We start from the raw sequence: 9,040 nt of genomic DNA on the forward strand, positions 1-9,040 counted from the left end.
TGTCAGAATATATATTTTTAGAAAGTGTCAGAATATTAGTAGCGGGCGCAGCTACAGGGTGGATAGGATGGGCCGCGGCCCACCCTGGGAATTTTGGACGGCCTGTATATAGGGGATTTGGTGATGGGCTGGAGAAGAAGAAATAAAAAAGGCCCAACAAACGCGGCCTGCTAGTCCGCTCGTACCAACTAGAACGCGCAGCCGCACTGCCTCTCGTCGCAGTCTTTTCCGTCTTTCCCCTCTGCGCCGCACTGCTCGCGGACTCGCCGCTTACTCGCCGGCGAATCACCGTCGCCGGACCCCAAGAGTCCAGGAGCTGCCCAAGGTCCGCCCCACAGGGCCGATGCAATGACAGTGCCTAGCCGTCCGCTCCTCGCTCCCTGCTCACTCGGCAGCAGCACTGGTCCTGCCCGGCGGCCGGCGGTGTGCTGGTGTGCAGCTACGACACAAAGGGAGCCGATCGTATTTGAGGTACGTTGTCCATTTTCCTCGTCCCCATTTTAATGTCTGATTGATTGTTCTCATTATGATTTAGGAATCTAGGGTCTTTGTTTTGAAAGGAATCTAGGTCTGATATTTATAGTGCTATCAGCCACATACATGAACAAATGGGGATAATTTGTCGTGTCCAACCATGATTGATACTAGAATGTAAAAAAAAAGTGTAGAATTTGAAGAATGAAGAGGATGAGACTCAGTGCTTCTCTTTTCCGGAAACATGCCACAAAGAATGAAGGTGATACAATTGATACTTTCATGGCCATTAGAAAGTGTATAGGCATGTATTCTTCTTTTATGCAAAATACACACTTGATTGAGGATTTTAATATGTTTGTAAGACCATATTATATCTTTCCATTGTGTTATTGCCAATTGGTAAATTAATTAAGTACGGTAGCAATGCAATATGCGTTAAACAACAAAAACAACAACAACAACAAAGCCTTTAGTCCCAAACAAGTTGGGGTAGGCTAGAGGTGAAACCCCAATGTTCAAGAAAGCGTTTTTAGGCGCCGCTTAAGCGCGCTTTAGCGCTAAGCGACAGCTAAACGCTTCGCTTCTGCCCTAGGCGGAAGTTTTAGCGTTAAGCGAAAAAAGCGGGATTTAGCGGCCGCTTTAGCGCTGAGCGCTGGCTAAGCGGTCGCTGAGCGCGCTTAAGCGTTCAAAAAGCGAGGAATGGGCCACGGGCTGGAGGTAAAAGATGGGAATAAAGGCCTGGCCCAATACTGGCCTGTTCGGCTAGGGTTTACTGGGTTAGAAGGGGAGTGGGGAGAAGAGAGCTCCAGTCCAGATGCTCCTGTTCTGCATCCAACTCAGCTCCATGCATTCTTCCTCCTCGTCCCCGCACTGGATCTGAACTACTGCTTGGGCTGGGATGGGGCTGCTGTTTGGCTGCTGCTGCTGTTTGGTTGCTGCTGCTGCTGCTTGCCTGCAGCTGCCATTTATCTTATATGCTCTAAGCCAATATTATGCATTTATGCTTGCTGTGTGAACCACTGAACCTTATCCTTATGTGTTATTTGGCTATTTGTTGTGGTGTGTGAACCACTGAACCTCAACCTTATATGCCCCTCCGTCCTAAAATTCTTGTCTTAGATTTGTCTAAATACGAATGTATCTAGTTACGTTTTAGTGTTAGATACATCCGTATCTAGACAAATCTAAGACAAGAATTTTGGGACGGAGGGAGTATTTCAGATTTTTCAGTTACCTATGTGCTATATTTTCTGTTTTCTTGTGCATATTATTCAAAAACAGCCAAATTCTGGCCAATTAAAAAAACGCTTAACCCTGGTTAAGCTGCGCTTAAGCAGCCATTGCTCTAAGCTGTGGCCTTCCGCTCCGCTTACGCTTACCGCTTTCTTGAACATTGTGAAACCCATATGATCTCGCGACCAACTCATGGCTCTGGCACATGGATAGCAAGCTTCCACGCACCCCTGTCCATAGCTAGTTCTTTGGTGATACTCCAATCCTTCAGGTCTCTCTTAACGGACTCCTCCCATGTCAAATTCGGTCTACCCCGACCTCTCTTACATTCTCCGCATGCTTTAGCCGTCGGCTATGCACTGGAGCTTCTGGAGGCCTGCGCTGAATATGCCCAAACCATCCCAGACAATGTTGGGCAAGCTTCTCTTCAATTGGTGCTACCCCAGTCCCCAACTCTTATCTCGTATATCATCATTCCGGACTCGATCCTTCCTCGTGTGGCCACACATCCATCTCAACATACATATCACCGCCACACCTAACTGTTGAACATGTCACCTTTTTAGCCGGCCAACACCTAGCGCCATACAACATTGCGGGCCGAACCGCCGTCCTGTAGAACTTGCCTTTTAGCTTTTGTGGCACTCTCTTGTCACAAAGAGTGCCAGAAGCTTGGCGCCACTTCATCCATTCGGCTTTGATTCGATGGTTCACATCTTCATCAATACCCCCATCCTCCTGCAGCATTGACCCCAAATATTGAAAGATGTCCTTCTAAGGCACCACCTGCCCATCAAGGCGAACCTCCTCCTTCTCACACCTAGTAGTACTGAAACAACACATCATGTACTCGGTTTTAGTTCTAATAAGCCTAAACCCTTTCGATTCCAAGGTTTGTCTCCATAACTCTTAACTTCCTATTTACCCCCGTCCGACTATCGTCAACTAGCACCACATCATCCGCAAAGAGCATACACCATGGGATATCTCCTTGTATATCCCTTGTGACCTCATCCATCACCAAGGCAAAAAGATAAAGGCTCAAAGCTGACCCCTGATGCAGTCCTATCTTAATCGGGAAGTCATTAGTGTCGACGTCACTTGTCACAACATTATCGTACTGTCCTTGATGAGGGTAATGTACTTTGCTGGGACTTTGTGTTTCTCCAATGCAATATGTGTTGTCAAAATAAATTTTTTGAGATGCACCACCCTGTTTCAAAATTCTAGATCCGCTCGCAAGAATCGTTTCTTGGCATCTCTCTGCACATACTATTGTTTTGAAGATGATGTTTCAGAGAGACATGTTGGTCATTATGTCAATATAAAACAGGAGACGGGTGTGTCAACATGTATGTAGCAAGCTAACCGTGATGTCAACCACATGTGATTTAAATGTATTGTGGAGTCCCATTAGTCAACTCTTAGTATAAGTGGAAAATTCTTAGCCTATATAAGTATTTGACCATAACCATCAATAACAAAATACTCCCTTCGTTCCTAAATATAAGTCTTTTTAGAGATTCTACTATGGACTACATACGGAGCGAAATGAGTGACGCTACACTCTAAAATATGTCTATGTACATCCATATGTAGTTTTGTAGTGGATTATCTAAAAAAGACTTATATTTAGGAACGGAGGGTGTATTTGACACGGATCACATTTTAGAAAACAAAACGGTGATTTGAAGGTTAAGTCATAGATTCTACCAAAATAATTACACATGAATTGCAGGTTTTCTACATGATCTCAAGAAATGTTCACTTTTTTCAAAATGAGTTTGCAATTTTTTTAACGTCAACTACAGTAAACCTCATGCTATAGTAACCATTCCATACAGTAGACCGCTACAATGACGCCCTGATGCTACATTATTACTCGATTTGTTCGGTTCCTGCCAATGGGTTGGCCCGGTCGGACTGCTCCTGTGCACTGCGCCCCCTATTTGTCTCCCACCTCTGAAGTACTCCTGATACTTCGCACATTTTGAATCAATCCTCAAAAAATTGTGAGAAAAAACATACAATAATTACATAAATTGAACGCGAGTTTTACATTCAAAATCAACCTGCAACTTTAGAAAAAAAAAGACAAACTTAGTGTTATTAATGATCATGAGCCGAATTCACTGCCCAATTCGAAATTGGCAACTGTCCACAATTGAATTGATCGTCTTTGCTTCCCGGTCTCTGTATTGTATTCGGATTTGGAACTATTTTGGCACGTTGAATAAACAACAACAAAAACTTTAGTCCCAACCAAGTTGGGGTAGGCTAGAGGTGAAACTCATAAGATCTCGCGACTAACTCATGGCTCTGGCACATGGATAACAAGCTTCCACGCACCCCTGTCCATAGCTAGTTCTTTGGTGATACCCCAATCTTTCAGGTCTCTCTTAACAGACTCCTCCCATGTCAAATTCGATCTACCCCGACCTCTCTTGACATTCTCCGCATGCTTTAGCCGTCGGCTATGCACTGGAGCTTCTGGAGGCCTGCGCTGAATATGTCCAAATCATCTCAGACGATGTTGGACAAGCTTCTCTACAATTGGTGCTACCTATGTTTTTAAGGCGACGCCTTACCGCCTTAGGGAGGGGGGGCGCTTTGGCGCCTAGGCGACGCCTAGGCGGGCGCTTTGGACGCCTAGGCGCCCAAAGCGGTCGATTTTCCAAAGCGGAGGGGGAGCGCTTCGACGCCTAGGCGTCGCCTTAGGGACGCCTTTAAAACATAGGGTGCTACACGAACTTTATCTTGCATATCATCATTCCGGACTCGATCCTTCCTCGTGTGGCCACACATCCATCTCAACATACACATCTCCGCCACGCCTAACGGTTGAACATGTCGCCTTTTAGTCGGCCAACACTCAGCGCCATACAACATTGCAGGTCGAACCGCCGTCCTGTAGAACTTGCCTTTTATCTTTTGTGGCACTCTCTTGTCACAGAGAATGCGCTTTGATTCGATGGTTCACATCTTCATCAATACCCCCATCCTCCTGCAGCATTGACCCCAAATATCGAAAGGTGTCCTTCTGAGGCACCACCTGCCCATCAAGGCTAACCTCCTCCTCCTCGCACCTAGTAGTACTGAAACCACACATCATGTACTCGGTTTTAGTTCTACCAAGACTAAACCCTTTCGATTCCAAGGTTTGACTCCATAACTCTAACTTCCTATTTACCCATGTCCGAGTATCGTCAACTAGCACCACATGATCTGCAAAGAGCATACACCATGGGATATCTACTTGTATATCCCTTGTGACCTCATCCATCACCAAGGCAAAAAGATAAGGGCTCAAAGCTGACCCCTGATGCAGTCCTATCTTAATCAGGAAGTCATCAGTGTCAACATCACTTGTTCGAACACTTGTCACAACATTATTGTACATGTCCTTGATGAGGGTAATGTACTTTGCTGGAACTTTGTGTTTCTCCAAGGCCCACCACATGACATTCCGTGGTATCTTATCATAGGCCTTCTCGAAGTCAATGAACACCATATGCAAGTCCTTCTTTTGTTCCCTGTATCTCTCCATAAGTTGTCGTACCAAGAAAATGGCTTCCATGGTCAACCTCCCAGGCATGAAACCAAAATTATTTTTGGTCACGCTTGTCATTCTCCATAAGCGATGCTCAACGACTCTCTCCCATAGCTTCATTCTATGACTCATCAGCTTAATTGCACGGTAATTAGTACAACTTTGAACATTCCTCTTGTTCTTGATGATTGGTACTAATATACTCCGACTCCATTCTTCTGGCATCTTATTTGCCCGAAAAATGAGCTTGAAAAGCTTGGTTAGCCATATTATCGCTATGTCTCCAAGGCCTTTCCACACCTCAATGGGGATAAAATCTGGGCCCATCGCCTTGCCTCCTTTCATCCTTTTTAAAGCCTCCTTGACCTCATACTCCTGGATACGCCGCACAAAACGCATGCTGGTCTCATCGAAGGCGTCGTCCAGTTCAATGGTAGAACTCTCATTCTTCCCATTGAACAACTTGTCGAAGTACTCCCACCATCTATGATTAATCTCCTCGTCCTTCACTAGGAGTTGGTCTACTCCGTCCTTGATCCATTTGCCTTGGCCAACATCCCTCGTCTTCCTCTCCCCGATCTTGGCCATCTTATAGATGTCCCTTTCCCTTCCTTCGTGCATAACCGTTGGTAGAGCTGCTCATACGCCTGACCCCTTGCTTCACTGACAGCTCGCTTTGCGACCTTCTTCGCCATCTTGTACTTCTCTATGTTGTCTGCACTCCTATTTTGGCACGTTGTATCTATTAGTCAATTTATTCCAGTCAACTACTTCGATGCATGTGATTGCATGTGCTTGTATATGAGTCTGTGATTTCACTGTGTTAAAAAAGAAAAACTACTTTGACGTGCATTTCATTTTGGCTAGGGACACATTCTCAGTGCGGCCCATATCACCTGCCGTGTTGGAGGGACCCCCTTGTTGGAAGCCCGCAAAGAACAGTTCTGTCTGTGCTCAAGGGTTTCACGCCAAGCAACAGCGGAGCAGAGGAGACAGAAATACGGCGTACAGCGGAGGTTCTGGTGCGGGTGCGGGGAGATCTAAGGAGCGGCCGGTGGCGCCTCAGCACCGATTGCCACCACCAGCAGGGCAATCGCATCGCCGCCACCTCCGACTGCTAGCAAGCCAGTGAGTGCCCTTTTGTGCTTTTGTTTCAGTTCGATGAGCTGAAGGATTCGCTAGCTTGTACTCTGCACGACTGCACCGTCAATTTTGTGGTAGTACTTTCTTTTGCGTCCTTTTTTGTGGTAATTCGTCTTTGTGTTTGCTTAAAATTTGTTCAGTGAACAAGCGGGCTAAGACGGCACAGCCGGAGGCGCAGACCACCATCGTGGACTCCTCTATCTTCCAGTTCAGAGTAGACTACCAGCAAATCAAGGAGCTTCCTCTCGGCAAGTCCGTCTACTCTGACATCGTCTCCGCCGGGGGACACCTTTGGAGGATTGAGTGCTTCCCGCATGGGGAGAGCGAGGCCAACAAGGGCGAGTATGTTTCTATCTTCCTCGACCATTTGAGCAAATCCAGATGCGTCAGGGCCATCTTGGAGGTCGACATACTGGGTAGGGATGGCAAACCATCTATGTCAGGCATGCAAAGGACATTTGAAACCTTTGGGATCAAGGGAGACAAAGGCCTCGCCGATTCTTGGGGGTGGGATCGGTTCATCAAGGGAACTATTTTGGAGGAAGATTACTTAATAGGGAGACACGTCACGTTTCTATGTGCCGTCATGGTCATCGATGACAGTCCTATTCCCCTGCCGCCTTCAGACATTGGAACTCATCTTGGCTGCCTGCTAGATAACAATGACGGGACAGATGTGTCATTCATCGTCAATGATGAGACATTCCATGCTCACCGTGCGGTGCTTGCTGCCCGCTCACCGGTCTTTAGAGCAGAGCTCTTCGGTTCCATGTCTGAGGCTACAATGTCATCCATCACACTGCACGACATCACACCTGCAACATTTAAAGTTATGCTTCGGTTCATTTACACGGATGAATTGCCTGAGAAGACAGGCTTGAGGACTCCTCCGCTGAGATGTTTCAGGATCTACGCGCTGCGGCCGATTGGTATGCATTGGATCGTCTGAAGGTTATTTGTGCCCAGAAGTTATGGGAGAAAGTGTCTGTAGATACAGTTGCAACTATCTTAGGTTGGGCTGAAACCTACAACTGTCAGTAGTTGAAGAACAAGTGCATTGACTTCTTTGTGGCGGAGGAAAATTTCAAGGAGGCCATGTTCACGGATGGTTATGCGCTACTGGTTCTGAAACTCCCATCGATTACTGCTGAGCTCAAATTGAGGGTTAGGGCATGATGTAGTGAGATACATCTCTGTGTATATAGCTCAGGTTTTAGAGCATAGCTCTAGTATGGTATTTTGGAATTGGTGTATGGTTCTGGCATCTTTTAAAAGCTAATTGGCGCAGCACTAGATGCACCTGGTAAGCTGGGACCTGATAATGTAGTAAGAATCATCTTCTTATGAGTATTGGGCTTAGTTGCTACCAAGTACTGACAGCGATAAGTAAGGTGAGTTGGAGGATGTTATCAGATAGTACTCCCTCCGTCCCACAATATAAGATCGTTTTGCAAGCTGTTTTAACTTGCAAAACGATCCTGTATCATGGGACGGAGGGAGTAACTGAGATGCAAGTTGAGGATGTCGTGCCAAATGAGCGGATCGTTTGTGTTTATATTTCTCTGTTCTTTTGACCATGTCATGTGCTGAAGCTTTTAATATATTTACTTTTGCTACTCTAGTGCATAATAATCTAGAGCTTGGGCAATCTGAATACTTCCGTTGTCATGGCACAATTCTGGATTATAGTGTTTGCATAGTTAAGTGTGAATGTCGGTTCCCATGTCCATCTGATAATAACTGAAATTAAACAAGGAAGAGGATGTTCGGAACAAAAGAACCTGGAAATTGGTCGTGGGAGGACTAGGACGGAGGTCTGGGTCTGAACAAACTTTCTAATGAGTTGGTCTGCATGTTCAAGATCGAGGGAGTAACATCATACGAACGACTCAGTATGTTTGCATACAACACATAATTTATACTATCAGAGAAAAGCCTTTGCGTGATGCGAGATAAAAGATTTTGCTCTTGTAAAATGTGAAACAGTGGATACTGGATTCAAATTTGCTGTCCTATCGAGCAGGTGTCATGCTTTGTACTTCCTCTGTTCATAAATATTTGTCTTTTTAGAGATTTCAACAAGTGACTACATACGGAACAAAATAAGTGAATCTACACTTTAATATATATATATATATATATATATATATATATATATATATATATATATATATATGGTAGTTCATTTGAAATATCTAAAAAGACAAATATTTAAGAACGGAGAGAGTAATACTCGGCTTGTGTTTGCGGCTGTCATTCCAATTATGCATTATTTTTTGTTTGATCATGAACGGTATACGTGTTGGACGCTTAAAGCAAATCTATGTACTTCATATTTCACATTTTTGTTGAAAAATAACTTTGTTTAGTCCAGCCCTCCCCCCCCCCCCCCCCCCCATCTTTAAAATACATTTTTGCTGCTCAATATGTTTTTTACTAGCAAAAGAGAAAATAAATACCACACTTCCTTAACCCAATAGCCATGAATCAAGACCTGGATAGGTCCACGTGCTTTATTTCAACACATGACATCGCATCTGTGTTGTCACTTATCCTTCTTCCCACCATCCCCGATGCTAGCCTTAGTGCTTGCACAATCACAACACATTGAAATGTTTTCAATCCTAAAGCGTCTCT

At 45.0% G+C, this 9,040-nt stretch overlaps 1 pseudogene; it reads left to right on the top strand.

Annotated features, from left to right (window-relative positions):
• The first annotated feature begins 227 nt into the window (after nucleotides 1-227).
• On the top strand, nucleotides 228-7,773 carry LOC123191415 (BTB/POZ and MATH domain-containing protein 1-like; annotated as a pseudogene).
• The last annotated feature ends 1,267 nt before the right edge of the window (nucleotides 7,774-9,040 follow it).

This window comes from Triticum aestivum, chromosome 1A (genome assembly GCF_018294505.1).
Source record: "Triticum aestivum cultivar Chinese Spring chromosome 1A, IWGSC CS RefSeq v2.1, whole genome shotgun sequence".
Taxonomy (NCBI): Eukaryota; Viridiplantae; Streptophyta; class Magnoliopsida; order Poales; family Poaceae; genus Triticum; species Triticum aestivum.